Source organism: Camelus dromedarius, chromosome 30 (assembly GCF_036321535.1).
Source record: "Camelus dromedarius isolate mCamDro1 chromosome 30, mCamDro1.pat, whole genome shotgun sequence".
Classification (NCBI taxonomy): domain Eukaryota; kingdom Metazoa; phylum Chordata; class Mammalia; order Artiodactyla; family Camelidae; genus Camelus; species Camelus dromedarius.
This window is the reverse complement of record NC_087465.1, coordinates 23752362-23771767: the sequence shown is the minus strand read 5'-3', so window position 1 is coordinate 23771767 and position 19406 is coordinate 23752362.

Genomic DNA, 19406 nt, shown 5'->3' with positions numbered 1-19406 from the left:
CTGGGCCTTTAAAATATTGATTTTAATATTCAGCTGGCCACTGATTTAAAAATTAATTCCATACTACCTCCAATTTGCTTGACTGTAAAGTGATTTTATTGCTAGTTAAGATTTTCTTGGAAAATGTATTTCTAGGTTTTAAGATTTGGGAAGGGTGTGAATCCAACCTCTCTACCAGTATCTGGTGGGAGATGGCAGTGTTTTGAACCAGCAAGGAAAGAAAGGAGGTATATTCAGCACCCTGGCCCCCATCTCAACACATCAATTTCCCCATCTTAGCAATGGTAATCTTTCATTTGTTACTTTGGTTTGAATGTTTGTAGCATGTGGCCCTAACACCTTAGAGCTCTAAGTAGAAGAGAAAATGGTACCCTGACAGAGATGTGCTTCCCAACTCCCTGCCTTTGTTCTTGAAGAATATTTTTCTTTCACTATTTATATAGACTTTTTTTTTTTTAGAGCAATTTGAGATTCACAGCAAAATTGAGGGGAAGATACAGGAATTTCCCATATGCTCATGACTCCTGCCATGAATAGCCTCCCCCATTATCAACATGCCCCCAGTGGAGTGATACATTTGCTACAGTTGATGAACATACATTGACAGATACGTCATAATCACCCAGGGTCCACAGTGTACATTACAGTTCATTCTTGATGTTGTACATTGGTTTGGACAAATGTATATAATGGCATATATCCATCACTATAGTATCATATAAAATAGTTTCACTGCCCCCTAAATGTCCTGTGTTCCACCTATTCATCCTTTTTCTCAACTCCAAACCGTTGGTAACTGCTAATCTTTTACTATCTCTATGGTTTTGCTTTTTCCAGAATGTCATATTGTTGGAATCATACAGTATGTAGTGTTTTTGGATTGGCTTCTTTCACTTAGTAATATACATTTAAGTTCCCTTCACATCTTTTCACAGTTTGATAGCTCATTTGTTATTAGTGCAGAGTAATATTCCATTGTCTAGATATGCCTCGGTTTATTTATCCCTCCACTTATGGAAGAACATCTTGGTTGCCTCCAAGTTTTAAAAATTTATGAATAAAACTGCTGTAAACATCTATGTTTAGGTTTTGTGTGGACACATGTTTTCCAGCAGCTTTGGGTAAATACCAAAAAGAGAAACTAGTAGGCTGAATGGAAAGAGTATGTTTAGTTTTGGAAGAAGCAGTCAAACTCTCTTCCTAAGTGGCTGTACATCTCTCTCTCTTTGATTAAGCCTATGAATAATCCTTGAGGTCAACAGTGGCATGAATGAATAAACATGTGCGTGTGTGGTTACCTGGTGGGTGTTGTTCGGCAAGGTACCCCGTGGAGCTAGTTATTAACCTCTGAGCTTGAGATTCCAGCAGCTAACCCCAAGCTTCTGCAACCCCATCTAAGACGTATTTGTGAAAGGTCTAGAGTTGCTGAGCTGTGTGTCCCGCTGGCCTCCAATGGGCAGGTACGCGGAAATTGCAGCAAAGACTGGGGAAGCAGCCTCAGTAAGATGAATGTGGAGGTCTCTGATCCTCTGAAATAAGGTGAATGGTTATTGGCTTTGGGAAAACAAAGGAAAAACAGAAATATGTTGGCCTTTTAGGGATAACTCAGTGTTCCTTTATGTCAACACATTACCCTTTCATACCTGCCTTCTCAAGGCAGGGACATTTTTTTGGCCCACAGACACTCTGAGAGGAAAGGAGTTAAAAGCTAGAGCCCATGTTGGATGGTCACTGAGGACACTCTACCAGCCAACGTGGGTAAATGTAACAAGTGGAAGCCTTTCCCAGTTCTCAAAGTATTACTCCTTCCACTCCCTACAAGGTAACCATTGCTAACATTTTATGTTAATATCAATAATTACCTAATCAATATCAATGTGTTTTTCTGTGAACATAGAACATACATGGTATGTATATTTAATCATTTAAAATATTTGCTAGGTGTAAACATGGAAAAATAAAGTAGAAAAAAAAAGAAAATGAATGTGTGGACCCTTTAGGTATCCTTAAATATAACTACTTCAGAGTACTCTTTTTCTTAGCTTTCATTTTTCTTTCTAATATCAGAAGACGAAAAACTCTAACATTTTAATTTTTTTGCATCTACTGTGATCATAGGTCTTAAAAGGTTTTGCATCTTTTCTTTATTCATTTATTAAGTACCCAATATTCACCAGATACTGTATAAGTTACTGGAAATGAAAAGATGAATCAGTGTTAATGTCTTTAAGAGTTCACATCTGCATTATCTTGTGCTCCCAGAAAAACTGCTCCCAGGGGCTGATAATAGCCCTTCAGTGACTCTCCTGTAATGTGCCTGATTCAGAGTTGTTTCCTGGGATGGTGTCCTGACAGCCCACTAATTAGCTGCTGCTTCTCTTGAAGTCAGGGTGACTTAAATCTCTCTAAGTCCATGTCTCCTATACATCATATTCTGTGATCTCTTTTCTTGCTCTCAAAGACAGAAGGATGGTGAAGAAATGCCACTTCATTTCTCTCTCCCTCTGAACTAGGAAGGAGTTACGTATTGGGATTACAGTGCTAGCTTACCTCTTAACAGTTGAATTGTTTGAATCAGGTGAAAGGTTATTTTGTATAGAACAAATAAAAATTGCTCTTTAACTAGGATTCCAAATATTCCAACTGTTGACATAATCTACTTTGTAAAGGGTGGGCATAGTAACTTTCTTCCTGAAATAAGATGCATCAAAAATTTGTCCTTTTTTCTGTAATACCAAGTGTGGGTTTTAGTTTGACAGAAAAACTGGATTTTCCCTTGTGGAAAATTAAGGAATTGCTTTAAAGAATTGGAATGACATGCCAGAAAGGATGTCCTTACAATGGGAACTAATATTAAGTAGAATGGATTTTTTTAAACTTTTTTTTTTATTGAGTTACAGTCATTTTACAATGTTGTGTCAAATTCCAGTGTAGAGCACAATTTTTCAGTTATACATGAACATACATATATTCATTGTCACATTTTTTTTTCGCTGTGAGTTACCAAAAGATCTTGTATGTATTTCCCTGTGCTATACAGTATAATCTTATCTATAGCATGGATGTTTTTGACAAACAGGATGATGGATTATGATTTATAGTTGTAGTCATACATCAAGGACTAAATGTACATTCTTTAGTTTCTCAGAACTGAGCAGAGGAAGAAGCAGGGAAACAACAGATGCCAAACGAAACCACTCAGGGTGACTGGTTTGCTTACTCAGCACCCTTTGGAATGTGGACTGAGAACACGCCCCTTCCCAGGGATCTTCCCTCCCCCTAGATCTCCTGCCAATTCTGCCTTCATTTTGTTACTTTCTTTCTCCTCCTGCTCCCATTCCATTGTGCCACCTGGCATCTGTGAAACTTACATTTTTGTCTTTAATTTCTTATTCCAACTCATTGCTTGTACATCTTTCCTTCATTTTGCTACCTCCTCTTCAGTAAGCTTTTCCCTACTTCAAGAAAGAGTACTCTAAAAATATCTAAAATAGTAAAATAAATTATGTATGTGCATATCTTTATAAGGACAAGATCTTTGACTACTTTCATTTTGGTTAAATGTGTCCAGCTTGATCTGCAACAGGGACTCATTGAGGATGCTAGGGAGGGCAGATTTACTTGGACCACAGTATCTACTGAGACTCCTCACAGCTTTTTTTCTGTGCCTCTGTAACTGTGGTGCATGAGCCAGCGGCACTGGCATCACCTGGGAGCTTGTTAGATCTGTAGCATCTGGAGATCTACCCTTTCTCATTGAATCAGAAGTTCCCAGGTGATTCACATATGTCATAAAGTTTAAGAAACAACATACAGAAACTTGAGGCTTTTCTGCTATTGGACTACCAATGTCCAGAATTTCATAATTAAATGCTACTAATTTAGTATATCAGAGCTTAGAACTAAAGTCTATCTCGGTGTCCTCAAAGGGTTAATGTTATGTAGTACAAATTACAACCTAAGATGGTGACTTAGGCACAAAGGGACAGTTTTAGTGGGGGATGGGGGTCATGAATATTTTGATACATTTCAGTAAAGGGTACCTGCTGTTACAGCCCTGTGCCAATGTGCATAAACAAATGTATTTCCTTCATCTTTATTTGAAATGTCTGACTAGTTGGAGAAGTTAGGCATGTCTGACCAGTTTAGTCTTAACAATCAAGTTCAGAACATACTACGTAGACTTCCGCCCAGTTTCTTTTCTACATAAGGCTTCTCACTGATCTGTGTAATGCTACAGGCTTCAAGAAGTTGGTAGGAGTCCAAAATTCTCTGGTTACCTTTGTGAATCACTTCTGATTCATATATGTTCCTTCACATAGTAGCTTTGAATAAATGAGGGATATTTAGAGATGAAAAGATGAGAGTGAACCTATTAAATTGTAGGTTGTCATCTTTTATTTTTTTCTGGCATGTCATTCCAATTCCTTAAAGTAATAAATTAAAGAATGAAGGATTTATTTTCCTGGTACAATGTGTTTTCTTCACTGTTTTTTGTTTTTTGTTTTCCTCCCATAAAGCTAGAGTACTGCCCTTTATTCTGAAAATGTGGACTTCTGGGGGGGGGGTATACAAAAGTCCCTTATTTCGTGAAAAAATGGCAATTTTTTTTATGTGCAATTTTAAGAAAACTTTAAAAAATTGAGTTATAGTCACTTTACAATGTTGATTCTTCACTGTTTTTAATACCATTTTTGGCTTAGACATTGAGACCTCTATTCATGAGAAATCCGATGAAGTCCTTCAGCTATGTCACTCTGTAAATAGGAAGCACAAGGTACTGCTTAGTATTCTCCTCCAGCCACGTCCCTGTTAGTGAGTAAAGGGTAGAATTTAGGCCATGATTCAGGTGATCCAGGCTTTATTTTCAAGTAACTTGACTGAAAGACTGTGGTTTTGAATGAGTAGGGAAATGCCCTCCTCTTTTTGTGAGGAGATTTTTTTTTTCAAAAATATGATCCCACGGAGAACACAGAGGATGCTAAAAATGAAGAGTTTGCATCAATCTTTAAGAGATTTTGTAAAGAACCAGGGCTGTGACGGTCCTTACAAAGAAACCTATGAGCTTCCTTATGCTTTGATCCTCCTCGGTCAGCAACAGTGTGAGGATACGTGGGGGAAGGGACACCTGGACCTGACACACAGGGCTTCTGTCCTTGATCCCTTGAAGATCTCGCTAATTACCATTGCCACAACCACCCCTGGCCCCCACGGAAGATGATGCATCACCCTCTTTAGCACCCAGGCCCAGCTAAAGCCCGGGTTAGAACTGACCACAGTGCAGCTGAGACTACTGCAGCCCCTTACTGATGTTACCAGAGGCTCACGGATAACAACAGAGACTTACAATAGAATGAGTAACCAGTAACTACTCACTAGATGTGACTTGCTCTTGAGAGCATAAAGGACCCACCCTTACCTCACAGGAGTGCTGGAAAGAGGAGAGCAATTTGGGAAAGCCTCTTCACTTTAGTCTTCCCAGGCTGCTGCCCCTTCTGTCTGTCTGGCTTGGAGGAGGAGGTTCTCTGATGACTAAGCAATCACTTCTTCACTGCCTTGAACTGGAGGCTAACCTGACCCGAGGGGAAGAGCCTAAAAAGATTGCATCATGGGAACTGTTGAAACAGTTATTTCAGTAGAAACACGTCAAACAGTACGTGTTGAAATAAAATGCCTTGAGAGTTGAGTTTCCTATAAATGCCATTCTTGAAAGGAAAACTTTATAGGCTACTGATATTTAAAAAAAGCAAGCAAACAATGAAACAACAAACATCTAAAAAAAAATTCCAGAATATTCTGTAAACCAGCACTTTCACATACTAAAGTGTCATAATGAAAGGATTTCTCAGAATGAGTGTTATATCATGTGATGTTAGAGGTCCAGGTAGGGATAGTAGCTGTGATATATGTGCCCTTTCTCCTATTTATTCTCTTAAACTTTCATTTGCCTTTTTGTGTCATCTTCATTGGCAGCTAAAGGCCAATATGCTGAATAATATAACTCTGTAATTCATATGAGTGTACTTGGTTACATATTTCTGGAATTAGGTGTTGTGCACGCCATCTTCTGGCCATTATTGAGAAAGCACCTAAAATGAAATTGGAAAACAGGACGATCAGAGAAACTTTCACTTGGAGCCATGCTTTCTGAAGCCTGATTCCGCAACCACACCATAAGAAACTTCTGCTTTCTCTCCCCTCCCAAACTCCGTGTCTCTGTTGCTGCCAGTTCTCTTGCCTGAAGGGAAGCTAAAGTTGTCTGTGTGTCTTCTCAGTAGCACCAAAGCTCTTATTGTCTTGAAAGCATAAGACACCGTGGTAAACCCAGCTCCCTGGCTTAATTTTAGTATCATAATAAAAATGTAAAAAGTTTTATGTTACATTTTTTAACTTAATTTCCTTTAAACTTCACAAAGCACCTTCATATACTTTATTTCATTGGCCCACACAGTTTACTTTCTATAGACTTCCTTATATGTATGAGACATGCATGTTAAAATTGAAGAGACTTCAATTTTATACATTGAATATGGGATTGAAAAATAGGGATTGACCTCCTCCTCTAAATTATCAAATGTCCTAATGTGTACCCTTTCTAGAGGTTCCTAGATTGTATAATTCCTGTTTTTATAAGTTTTAAATTTGCAGTGAGTTCCTCAAAGATATTCTTTCTTAGTAATTAAAAACTCCATAAGGTGTTTTTGTTTTTGTTTTTGTTTTTGTTTTTGTTTTTGTTTTTTTTGAGTGCTCCCCTGGGATTCTTGAACTTCATCAGTCTAGATATGGTCTCCGGGATTCAAAGGATAGATGCAGATTGAAAATCAGACTTGTCTTGGTAGGATGGCCGGTGTTCCCTGTTGAGAGGATTTATTCTAATAATGAGCAAGCTTGTTTGTTCTAGCTTATTGTTAATTGATTCCATAAGTATTTATTGAGTGCCCATTATATACATGCACAAAGGGATACAGAAGTGAATAAAACATACAAAAATGATCAGCTCTCCTAGAGTTCACATTTTAGTGGGAGGAGACAGACAATAAACAAAAAATAGAATACATGCTATCGAGAAAATTGATGTAGAGAGGATGGCTAGGGAGTGTTGAAATGCCTGAAAGGAGAAGTAGGGCACTCTGGGAAGGCACACTAAAAAGGTGATATTTGAGCAAAGATCTGAAAGAGACAAGAGACATCTGGGGGGAGTAATGTTTCAGATAAGGGCTTTGCAAGTGCAAAAGCCCTGAGGAAGGAATCTGCATGGCCTGTCTCAGGTTAGTAGGGAGGCCTGCGTTACTGAGGCTGAGAGAGTGAGGGGGCACGAGTAGAAATGAAATCAAAGAAGTGACTGAGTGCCGGAATGATCATGGAATTACAGGCCATTGTATGAACTCTCAGTGAAATGGGTAGTTACATTAAAAGTTTTTTGTTTGTTTTTTGGGGGGAGGTAATTTAATTTATTTATTTTTAGTGGAGGTACCATGGATTGAACCCAGAACCTCCTGCATGCTAACATATACTCTACCATTCCAGCTATACCCTCCCCCCATTTAAAAATATTTTTATTGAAGTGTAGTTGATTTACAGTGTCAGTTTCAGGTGTACAGCAAAGCAATTCAGTTATACATATATATACATTTTTTTTCTTTTCAGATTCTTCTCCAGTATATGTTATTATAAGAAACTGAATATAGTTCCCTGTGATATACAGTAGGTTCTTGTTGTATGTTAACTACTTCTTTCTTTCTTTTTTTTTTATTGAAGTATAGTCAGTTACAATACATCAATTTCTGGTGTACAGCATAATGTTCAGTCATATATATATGTGTGTGTGTATATAAAATATATATATATATATTTGCTTTCATATTCTTTCTCATTAGAGGTTACTACAAGACATTCAGTATAGTTCCCTGTGCTATACAGAAGAAATTTGTTTTTATCTATTTTATATATGGTAGTTAATATTTGCAAACCTCAAACTCCCATTCTATCCCTTCCCACCATTTTTCTCCCCGGTAACCATAAGTTTGTTTACTACATCTGTGAGTCTGTAACTGTTTTGTAGATAAGTTCATTAGTGTCTTTTTTATTTTTTTAAGATTCCACATATAAGTGACATCATATGGTATTTTTCTTTCTCTTTCTGGTTTACTTCACTTAGAATGACAATTTCCAGATCCATCCATGTTGTGCAAATGACATTATTTTATTATTTTTTATGGCTGAGTAGTATTCCATTGTGTTTCCATGTCTGGGATATTGTATAAGTGCTGCTGTGAATATTGGAGTGCACATATCTTTTTGAATTTGAGGTTCTTCAAGATATATGTTCAGGAGTGGATTGCTGGATCATAGGGTAAGTCTATTTTTAGTTTTCTGAAGAATCTTCATACTGTTTTCCAAAAATGGCTGCACCAAACTGCATTCCCACCAACAGTGTAGGAGAGTTCCCTTCTCTCCATACCCTTTCCAGCAGTTATCATTTATGGAGTATTTTTTTTTCATTTTTATTAGGTAGAATTGTTATAATTTGACTGCACATATACAATGTATTACATGTAAATACATATACACAATATACTGCACATATTTTTAAAATGTACACATATGTATTGCTCATTGTTTCTAAGAACATTTAGAGCTTTAGCTTTTTAAACTTACATAGATATCAAAGGAATAAAGCCAACTACAAAATAATAATTAATTCAAAAAATACATACACTGTGCTATTAACAGCAACATTATTTATAATTGGCAAGATATGGCAGCATCATTAAGTGCACATCAATAGACAAATGGATAAAGAAGATGCAGCATATGTATGTAATGGAATACAACTCACACATAAAAAAGATATTTTGCCATTTGCAGTCTTTCATTCACTTTTTTTTCCATTTCAAAAGCCAGAATTCTGTAAGTGGCATATACATTTCCATTGCATCAAAAAGAACAAAATACCTAGAAATAAACCTAATCAAGGAAGTTACCTATGCTCTGAAAACCGTAAAACACTGATGAAGGAAATCAGAGATAATACAAAGAAATGTGCTCTTGGATTGGAAGAATCAACATTATCAAAATCTAACCAAAGCAATCTACAGATCCAATACAACCCCTGTCAAAGTACTTATGACAATTTTCACACAGCTAGAACAAACAATTCCAGAATTTATACTGAACCATAAAAGAGCTCAAACTGCCAAAGCAAACTTTTGTAGGCTTTTTTTTTTTTTCTTTCTTCTTTTTGTTCTCTTTTCTTATGGCTTGATGACTAGAGAAGTTCTTTAACATTTGTTGTAAAGCTGGTTTGGTGGTACTGAATTCTTTTAGCTTTTATTCATCTGTGAAGCTTTTGATTTCTCCACCAAATCTGAATGAGAGCCTTGCTAGATAGAGTATTCTTCATTGTACATTTTTCTCTTTCATCACTTTAAATATATCTTGCCATTCCCTCCTGGCCTGTAGAGTTTCTGCTGAAAAATCAGCTGATACCTTATGAGAGCTCCCCTGTATGCTATTTGTTGCTTTTCTCTTGCTAATTTTAATATTTTCTCCTTATCCTTAATTTTTTTCAATTTGATGACTATGTGCCTTGGTGTGTTCCTCTTTGGGTTGATCCTGTGTGGAACTCTCCACACTTCCTGGACTTGGGTGACTGTTTCCTTTTCCAAGTGGGTTAAGTTTTCAGTTATTATCTCTCCAGAAATGTTCTCAGGTCCTTTTTCTCTCTCTTCTCTTTCTGGGACCCCTATAATGTGAATGTTAGTGTGCTTCATGTTGTCCCAGAGTTCTCTTAAACTATCCTCATTTCTTTTCATTCTTTTTTTTGTTTTTCTGTTCTGCAGTAGTGATTTCCAATAACCTGTCTTCTAGCTCACTGATCCGTTCTTCTGTCTCATTTAGTCTATTCTTGGTTCGTTCTAGTGTGTTACTCATGTCAGTGATTTTATTCTTCAGCTCTGTTTGGGTATTCTTCATGTTTTCCAACTCTTTGTTAAAGACTTAGCTCTGTGCATCTGTACTCCTCCTGAGTTCCCTGAACATCTTCACCATCATTACTTTAAACCCTTTCTCAGATAAATTGCCTATCACCTCATCACTTATTTCTTCTTCTGGGATTTTATCTTGTGCCTTGACCTGGGAGATATTAAACCTTTGTCAGTTGCATCATTTGCAAATATTTTCTCCCATTCTATAGGTTGTTGTTTTGTTTGGCTTATGATTTCCTTTGCTTGCAAAAGTTTGTTAAGTTTAATTAGGTCCCATTTGTTTATTTTTGCTTCTATTTCCATTGCCTGGGTAGACTGTCCTAGGAGAAAATTGCTGAGATGTATATCAGAGAACGTTTTGCCTATGTTTTCTTCAATGACGTTTATAGTGTATTGTCTTTTATTTAAGTCTTTAAACCATTTTGAGTTTATTTTTGTGTGTGGTATGAGGGAGTGTTCTAACTTCATTGATTTACATGCAGCTGTCCAGTTTTCCCAACACCACTTGTTGAAGAGACTGTTTTGACTCCATTTATATCCTTGCCTCCTTTGTCAAAGACTAATTTAATTAATTACAGTAAGTCTGTGGGTTTGTTTCTCGGCTGTCTATTCTGTCCCATTGATCTACATGCCTATTTTTGTGCCAGGAACATGTTGTTTTGATTACTGTCACTCTGTAGTATTGTCTGAAGTCTGGGAGTCCGGCTTCATTCTTTTTCTTCAGTAATGCTTTGGCAATTCTGGGTCTTTGGCGATTCCATATAAATTTTAGGATTATTTGTTTTAGTTCTGTGAAAAATGTTCTGGGTAATTTGATAAGAATCACATTAAATCTGTAGATTGCTTTGCATAGTATAGCCATTTCAACAATACTAATTCTTCTAATCCAAGAGCATGAGATATCTTTCCATGTCTTTAAATCATCTCTAATTTCCTTAATCAGTGTTTTGTAGCTCTCTGCATATGAGTCTTTCACTTCCTTGGTCAGATTTATTCCTAAGTATTTTATTTTTTGGACGCAATTTTAAAAGGAATCGTTTCTTTACTTTCTTTTTCTGACATGTCATTGTTAGTGTAAAGAAGCATAACATTTCTTATTTTTTTGTGTCCTTTCTGTTTTCTTGCTAGGGAGTCTGGCCAGAGGTTTGTCAGTTTTGTTTACTTTTTCAAAAAGCCAGCTCTTGGTTTGATTGAGTTTTTTCTTCTTCTTTTATTTAATCTCTATTTTACTCATTTCCTCCCTGATCTTTATTATTTCTTTCCTTCTGCTGACTTTAGGTTTTGTTTGTTCTTCTTTTTCTAATTATTTTAGGTGGTAGGTTAGGTTGTTTATTTGAGATTGTTCTTGTTTTTTGAGGAAGGCCTGTATGTATCACTATGAACTTCTCTCTTAAGACTACTTTTGCTGTATCCCTATACATTTTTTGTCATTGTGTTTTCATTGTCATTTGTCTCAGAGTATTTTTTAAATTTGTTCTTTGATTTCATTGTTGACACACTGGTTTTTTAGTAGCATGTTGTTTAGTATCCATGTCATCTTTTTTTCTGTGGTTGATTTCTAGTTTCATACCATTGTGGCCAGCAAAAATGCTTGAAATAATTTCTATTCTCTTAAATTCGTGGAGGCTTCTTTTGTGCCTGAGTATGTTGTCTATCCTAGTGAACATTCCATGAGCACTTGAAAAGAATGTATATTCTGTTTTTTGGTGATGGAATTTCCTAAAAATATCAACCAAGTCCAAATGTTCTATTGTGTCATTTAGTATCTCCGTTGCCTTACTGATTTTCTGTCTTGAAGACCCGTCCAATGATGTTAGTGGGATGTTAAAATCTACTATTATTGTGTCCCCGTTAATGTCTCCCACTATGTCTGTTAGTATTTGTTTTATATATTTGTGTGCTTCTGTATTGGGTGCATATATGTTAACAAGTATAATATCCTCATCTTGTATTGCTCCTTTGATCTTTATATAGTGTTCTTCATCTTTCTTTATAGCTTTTGTTTTAAAGTCTATTTTGTCTGAAATCAGTTTTGCTGCTCCTGCTTTCTTGTCATTTCCATTTGCATGAAATATCTTTTCCCAACCTCTTACTTTCAGTGTATCTGTGTCATTCACCCTTAAGTGGATCTCTTTTAGCTTATTGTAGGCTCTTGTTTATTATCCAATCTGCCAGTCTGTGTCTTTTGATTGGAACATTTAGGCCATTGACATTTACAGTAATTATTGCCAGATATGTATTTATTGCCATTTTTAACTTTGTTTTCCAGTTGCTTTGATATTTCTTCTTTTTGTTTTTCTTTTTGTGGTTTGATAGTTTTCTTTTGTATTAGCTTGGTTTCTTTTTGGTTTTTGTGATTCTATTGTATGCTTTTGATTTGTGGTTACCCTGTTTTTAAAATTTGTTAACCCATTATATTATCTATTTTCTTTAGAGTGGTAGTCACATAGGCTCAAGCACATCCTAAAAAGAAACAAAAAGAAAGGAAGTCTACATTTTTGCTCCTCCCTCCCACCTTCTATGATTTTGATGCCCTCTTTTACATCATCATGTTTTTTCTCTTTCAGCTTATTGTAGTTACCACATTTCCATTTATGTTTTTCTCTTTTCTGTAGTTTCCTACTTCTTTTCTTTTTATGGAGTGAGACTCTGCAACTCTAGGCAGAAGTCCAATTTCATTTTGTTCTGTATAGGTACTATAGAGATAGAGGGCCTGAGAAGCCCTCAGGCATCCAATGATACAGCAGGGAAGCAGGACAAAGCAATTTTTCCTTATTTCTCTCAGCTTGCTCTGCAGAAGACTTTATGATTCTGAAGCCAAATTACTACTGAAAAATCTGGTCTCCAGATTTTTGGTTTCATTTTGGGTGAGTTATTTGATCCTTCTGAACTAGTTTTCTTATACATAAAATGGTGGGGGTGGGGGTAATGGTATCAACCACATAAGGATATTGCAAGAATTAAAGTATTCAACATACAAAAACCATATACTACAACATATGGAAGCCTTAAAGTCCAAAACGTCTTTGTCAGAGAGGTGGGGATTAATATTTGTCCTTGCAGTAATCTTCTAACAATATCAAAAGCTTAAGTAGTCAATCCTTTAAAAATTACATTGTAGTGTTCTGTGGCTGGTGAACATAGGGATCTGTTTACACTGCTCCCTCAGATACAAAAAGCTAATATGTTAATTTTGTGTACTGCTTCACAGCTAAATTCAACTTGACATACTATATTGGTTTCTTATTGATTTTATAAAAGAATTACCAAACTTAGTGACTTAGCACAAATTTATTGTCTCACAGTTCTTGAGGTTAAAAATCTGAAATCAGTTTCACTGGGCTGGAGTGAAGAGGTCACAAGGCTGGTTCCTTCTCAAAGCTCAAACAGGAGAATCCTTCTTTGCCTTTTTTTTTTTTTTCAGCTTCTAGTGGCTGTCTGTATTCCTTAGCTTGTGACCCCTTTCTCCATCTTTAAAGTGCATCACTCCAACTTTTGTTTCCATCATTAGATCACCTTCTTCACTGACTTTGAGACCTCCTGCATTCCTCTTAGCTTGCTTTGTTTGTTTTGTGAAGGGAAGGTAATTAGTTTTCTTCATTGATTTCCAGTTGGAGGAAGTACTGAGGATTTAATCCAAGACCTCCTGGGGGCTGAGCATGTGCTCTACCACTTGAGCTTTACCCTTCTCCCTTTCTGCACCCCTCTTAGAAGGACTTCTGGTATTACATTAAGCCCACCCATGTAATTAGGATAATCTCCCTATTTCAAGATCCTAAACTTGATCACTTCTAGAAAATCCCTTTCGTCATATACCATAACATGTACAGAGTCTAGAGAGTAGGACATTGAGGCAATTATTCAGTCTATCACACATACATTTTTAAATTTTATTCTTACACCAGGAAGAAGTAGGCACTCTCCATTTTAGGATGTCCAGCTTTAAGCTGTGGCTTAAAGAGGTTTGGTGACTAATTGTAGTGCAGAGCTTACTTTTTGTAAACTCAGGAAGACTTGAATTGAAGCATTTGTCTAGTTAATAACAATATATATATTTATAATACTTTACAGTTTACAAAACACCTAGCTTCACACTATCTCATTTATTTCTTAAAATAATCTTATGAATTAGATTGTATTTATAAGGTTTAATTCACATTCAGTTTTTTGGGCGGGGAGGTAATTAGGTCTATTTATTCATTTTTTAGTGGAGGTACTGGGGATTGGACCCAGGACCTTATGCATGCTAGGCATGCACTCTACCACTGAGCTATAACCTCCCCCACACTAATTCAATATTTTCATTGAGCCTCTGTGATAGACCAGGCCTAGTGATGGGTGGGGATACCACAGAGACCTGAGATAGGCATGATCCTTATCTTTGCACAGTTCATATTCTACTGAGAGAGGTGGACAAAAGCACAAATAATTGCAAACTGTGATTAAGCTTCAGGGTAACACATGAGGAAATGGAAGCTCAGAGTGGTCAAGCAATTGTCACGTCTTACAATAATAAACCAGGTCCGAATTTATCCTTTTTGAAAACTTTCACTTCATGATTTTAGATTTTTGTAGATTTTAGGACAAATTAGTCCAAAATGAGGTGTACCCTGCATATGCAGCATTTTTTGGCTTAATTTGTAATAAGATATAATAGAGTCGCTTCAATGGGAACCATTGTTCATATGGCTTATGATTGGGACAATTTATATACATAGGCATGATTGTAGTTGTTTCCCTTGTGATAGCTGTGATGCTAGCGCTTCTTGTTGCTCTGTTCAGTCCTGAGCAGACTTGGTTAGTATCAGAGTAGGCCCTTATTTTTCTTCTTAGAATCGTGTACTCAATAGTGTCTACCTGTCAAGAAGAAAATCTATAGCTAAATTACTGACATAATGCTCATGTAAGCAAAATTTTATGAATTATGTGTTCTGAATGATTTGTTACAGCCTTACAGTGTTGGCTGTGGCATATTTTATCCACATTTAAAATTTTGTTTAAAATAATAGCAAGCTAGAGTGCAGCTCTAGTAGGAGCTGTAGATCACTTGATTGAAAAGAAAATGTTTAGTAAGTTCTGTACACATTCACCTTGTTTTTTAAACCGATCTTAGAATGAGTACTAGGTGAGTTCTTTGTCCTTAGGAATGACACTGTTTGTTGAGATTAGCTGTTTCTGTCTAGAAGAAGCTAAATAGAGTTAAATGCAGCTGGCATTTACATATTGTGTGCTCTTGAGTATGAGGCCAGTACTCACTGCAGAACTTTGTTTTGTTATTTTGTTTTTTTCACATTTTTGTTTGCAAAGACTTGCCACTTTTCTGAGAATTTCTCTCCATGCTTGTCTGTTGAAAGCTTGGGTTCACTGAATACATACAGAGAACAGGCAGATGTAGCAATAAGGTAAATGACCCTAGAGAAGTCATAAAAGTACTTATGCACTATGACCTCAGGGCCCCAGAGATAGTCCAGCCCTCTGAAATACTCTTCTTCATACTCATTAAGATCTGAAATTATTTTACAGTGAGGTCTTATTTCACATGAAGGGATATTTCAGTTGGAAATACTTTAAGAAATTGCTTTATTAATCATGTGTGAAATAGCATGAATTTATTTTTTTATTAAATATCAGAATGTAGGACCATTTCTGGCATTGGTTTGGTGGCTTAATAATGTCTAGCTCTGAAGCAGTGTCTCTGTTTTACTTGGTTTTCTCTTCATGATGGCAAGATAGCAGCTCTAGGTACCATGTCAAAGGCAAAACAAACAAACAAACAAACAAACAAAAACCCAAACTACTCTTATGGCAGCCTTTTATGAGGGAGAAAAATATTCCCTAGAAGTCTTCTTTACACTGTCAAGCTTTCTCTTATGTCTCACTGTCCAGAACTTGTTACCTGTTTGTTTTAGTCTAAGGGTCAGGTCCGCCTTCTCTGTGATGAAGGGGTACCTTGATACCTAATCAGAATCTTGATTCTGATAGCAATGGGGGAGGGGGAAGATGCCTTTTTGGGAGGCAAAAAACTACCTGCCACAGAAAGATGTGTATGGATACATATATTTGTGAAAATATAGATACATATACATAATAAACAGATAAATATATACATAGCAGATACTCAAATTTTAGTTGAATGAATGAATGAATAAAAAAAATGCAGTCTATTTTAGAGCAGTAACTTGTTAAGATTTATGTTTATAAAAGGTAAAAAATGACACCACAATTAAATTCAAGGGCAGTTGTGATAAAGAGGCTTGCTCCCTGACTTAATATAAAATAAAGTACATTTGTGAGTATGTGTGTGTACATGTGTGCAGTGCTAACAGAGAACAGAGACAACAAAAGGCAACAGAAAAAGAAAGGAAAAAAGAAAATTTAAAACAAGGTAAAAAAGCTTTGTAATTTTGCTCAAGATAGGAAGAGATAAACAAACAAGACCTAATTAAACTTATAAACTTTTGTGGAGCAAAAGAAACCATAAACAAAAAGAAAAGACAACCTGCAGAATGGGAGAATATATTTGCAAACAATGCAATTGACAAGAGCTCAAATTCCAGAATATACAAATAGCTTATACAGCTGAATATCAAAACAAACAAACAAACAAAAAAACCAAACAACAAACCAACTGAAAAACTAAACAAGACATACAGATGGCCAATAGGCACATGAAAAGATGCTCAATATCACTAATTATCAGAGAAATGCAAATCAAGACTACAATGAGCTATCACCTCACACTGGTCAGAATGGCCATCATTAAAAAGTCCACAAACAATGCTGCAGAAAGTGTGGAGAAAGGGGAACCCTCTTATACTATTGGTGGGAATGTTAACTGGTGCAGCCACTATGGAAAACAGCATGGAGATTCCTTAAAAACTGAAAATAGACTTATGCTATGATCCAGCAACCTCACTTCTGGGCATATATCCAGAAGAAACTCTAATTTGAAAAGATATATGCACCTCAGTGTTCATAGCAGAACTATTTACAATAGCCAAGACACAGAAACAACCTAAGTGTCCATTGACAGATGAGTGGATAAAGAAGTTGTGAGATTATACATATATATATATATATATATGTATATATATATGTGTGTATTATATATATAATACACACACATGTACATACACAATGAAATACTGTTCAGTCATGAAAAGAAAGAAATAATGTCATTTGCAGCAAAATGGATGGACCTAGAGATGAATATGCTAGGTGAAGTAAGCCAGAAAGAGAAAGATAAATACCATATGATATCACTTACATGTAAGATCTTAAAAAAAAATGACACAAATGAACTTATTTACAGAACAGAAACAGACTCACAGACATAGAAAACAAACTTATGGTTACTAGTGATGGAGGGAAAGGAAAAATTCAGAGTTCGGGATTAGCATATGCAATACATATATAAAATAGATAAACAACAAGATCTTACTGTATAGCACAGGGAACTATATTCAATATATTCTAATAACCTATAATCAAAAAGAATGGGAAAGAATATGTATACATGTGTATACATATAAACATATATATGTATGACTAAATCACTGTGCTGTACGTCAGAAACTAACTCATCATTGTAAATCAACTATACTTCAATATAAAAAAGGTACAAAGAGATGAGAAACAGTAGGTGCGGGGAGCATGAATTCTGATATAACATTGGAGTCAGCAATACACCACTGCATGGTTCTTGGTGGTGCCATTTGCTTCATATTCTATGTAAATACTACACTCTGGAGTTGTGCGCTGCTGAATCTTGGAGAAAGAAAAGATCTTGAAAGCCTAGAGTTAAATTTAACTTTTCTATTGTGGTTTCAAATTAGAACTTACTAATTCTTTAGTATTTTTCTGAGAAGTTAATGTAAAAATGAAAATTTCTACTTAAATATGCTTTATCTTTAAAATGTGATACAGCTCTGTGACAAAACTACATGGATTATGGTCTCAGAATTTCCCCCTTGTATTGTATCTGCTTCCAAAGTCTTCAAGTATTCCCTTTTTAAAGTAGATGGTAAAATTTTGGGGGGCAGCTGATATATTTTCTTTTCATTTGTATCTTCCATGTTACTGAGCACAGTGCTACTTGCTTAGTAATTTTTTAAAAATTCATTAGCTCTTTATTATAAAATACTAAGAAAGAATGATTAACTTCTTTATTCTGGAATAAACTGAGATGATTAGCATAATTAATTTTGTCTGAATAAATTTTCTGAAACAAAAATCACCACCACCCACCTTCCAAAAACCTTTATATATTAAGTCACTGTAGGCATACAGCAAAGGATTTAACACATAAATAAAACAGACTTCTCCACAGGTTAATACACTTCTTAGGAGAAAGTCATACTTAAAAGAGGAAATAAACATTTTAGATTAATGGGGTGTCATTTTTGGCATTTTTAAACATTACTTCTTCCTTAAACCATCCACTTCCTTTCAAAGAGTGGTTTTGACATTGGGGAATTTGTCTCAATGTAACACTGACCAAAAAAAAAAAAAAAAAAAGGAGAAAGTACTGAGAATACCGTGTGAGAGTGTTTGAAAGGGTCAATAAATTATAGTGAGAAAAGTATTTATATTTCAAAATGGAATTAGAAATTATTTACTGCATACTGATTTTGTTAAAGAAGAAATTTAAAATTAATACTAAGTCATTACTTTTCCAAGAGAATAATTAATTAAAAGAGGGAGTAGACTATTAAGAAGAGTAATTGAAGTAGCGATATGTGTAAATTTAAAAAAGAGTACACAAAGTGTACTGAATACTCTGGGTAGACACACTGAATCATCAGCATTCCTGCCAAGTATCAGAAGCATAGAAAGAGCACATGGAAAGTAATTTTCATCTTATGTTCTCCGCTTTAGGGAAAAATTTAGGAACATTATTTCCCTAACAAAGCTGAAAAATGGTTATAGACCAATGCACACTAAAACTTAATTTTCATCATTATTTGAAAACTTATTCTTAGTAGATAATGCAATTGTTTCAGTCCTTCTGTAATACACCCCACAGCATCTCAGACCTGCCAAAATTAAATGATATGGACATGATATTTACTTGAAAATAATGTCAGTAGCTGCAGGAATTCTAAAACAAGTCCTAATGAGTTACCTGGAAATCTTTCCAAGAAGAGAGACGGAACTTTTTAGAAGTCTGCAAAGCCTTTTGGTCAACATGTGGAATGTAAAGAAGGTGTCAAAATATTTCAAATATAACAACATCTACAGCATCCCAAGAAGTGATATAAAAACACAGTGTTCAGCGCATTTCTCTCTTGCTAATGACATCTTTGCCATTAGAGTACAGTGCTGGTACAGGGGGCGGCGCTTAGAGAGGCAATACCTCTTGGGGTAAAATGGAAGAAATTGAATCTGTCATACATCTACCTTAGAAAAAGCGATCAGAGT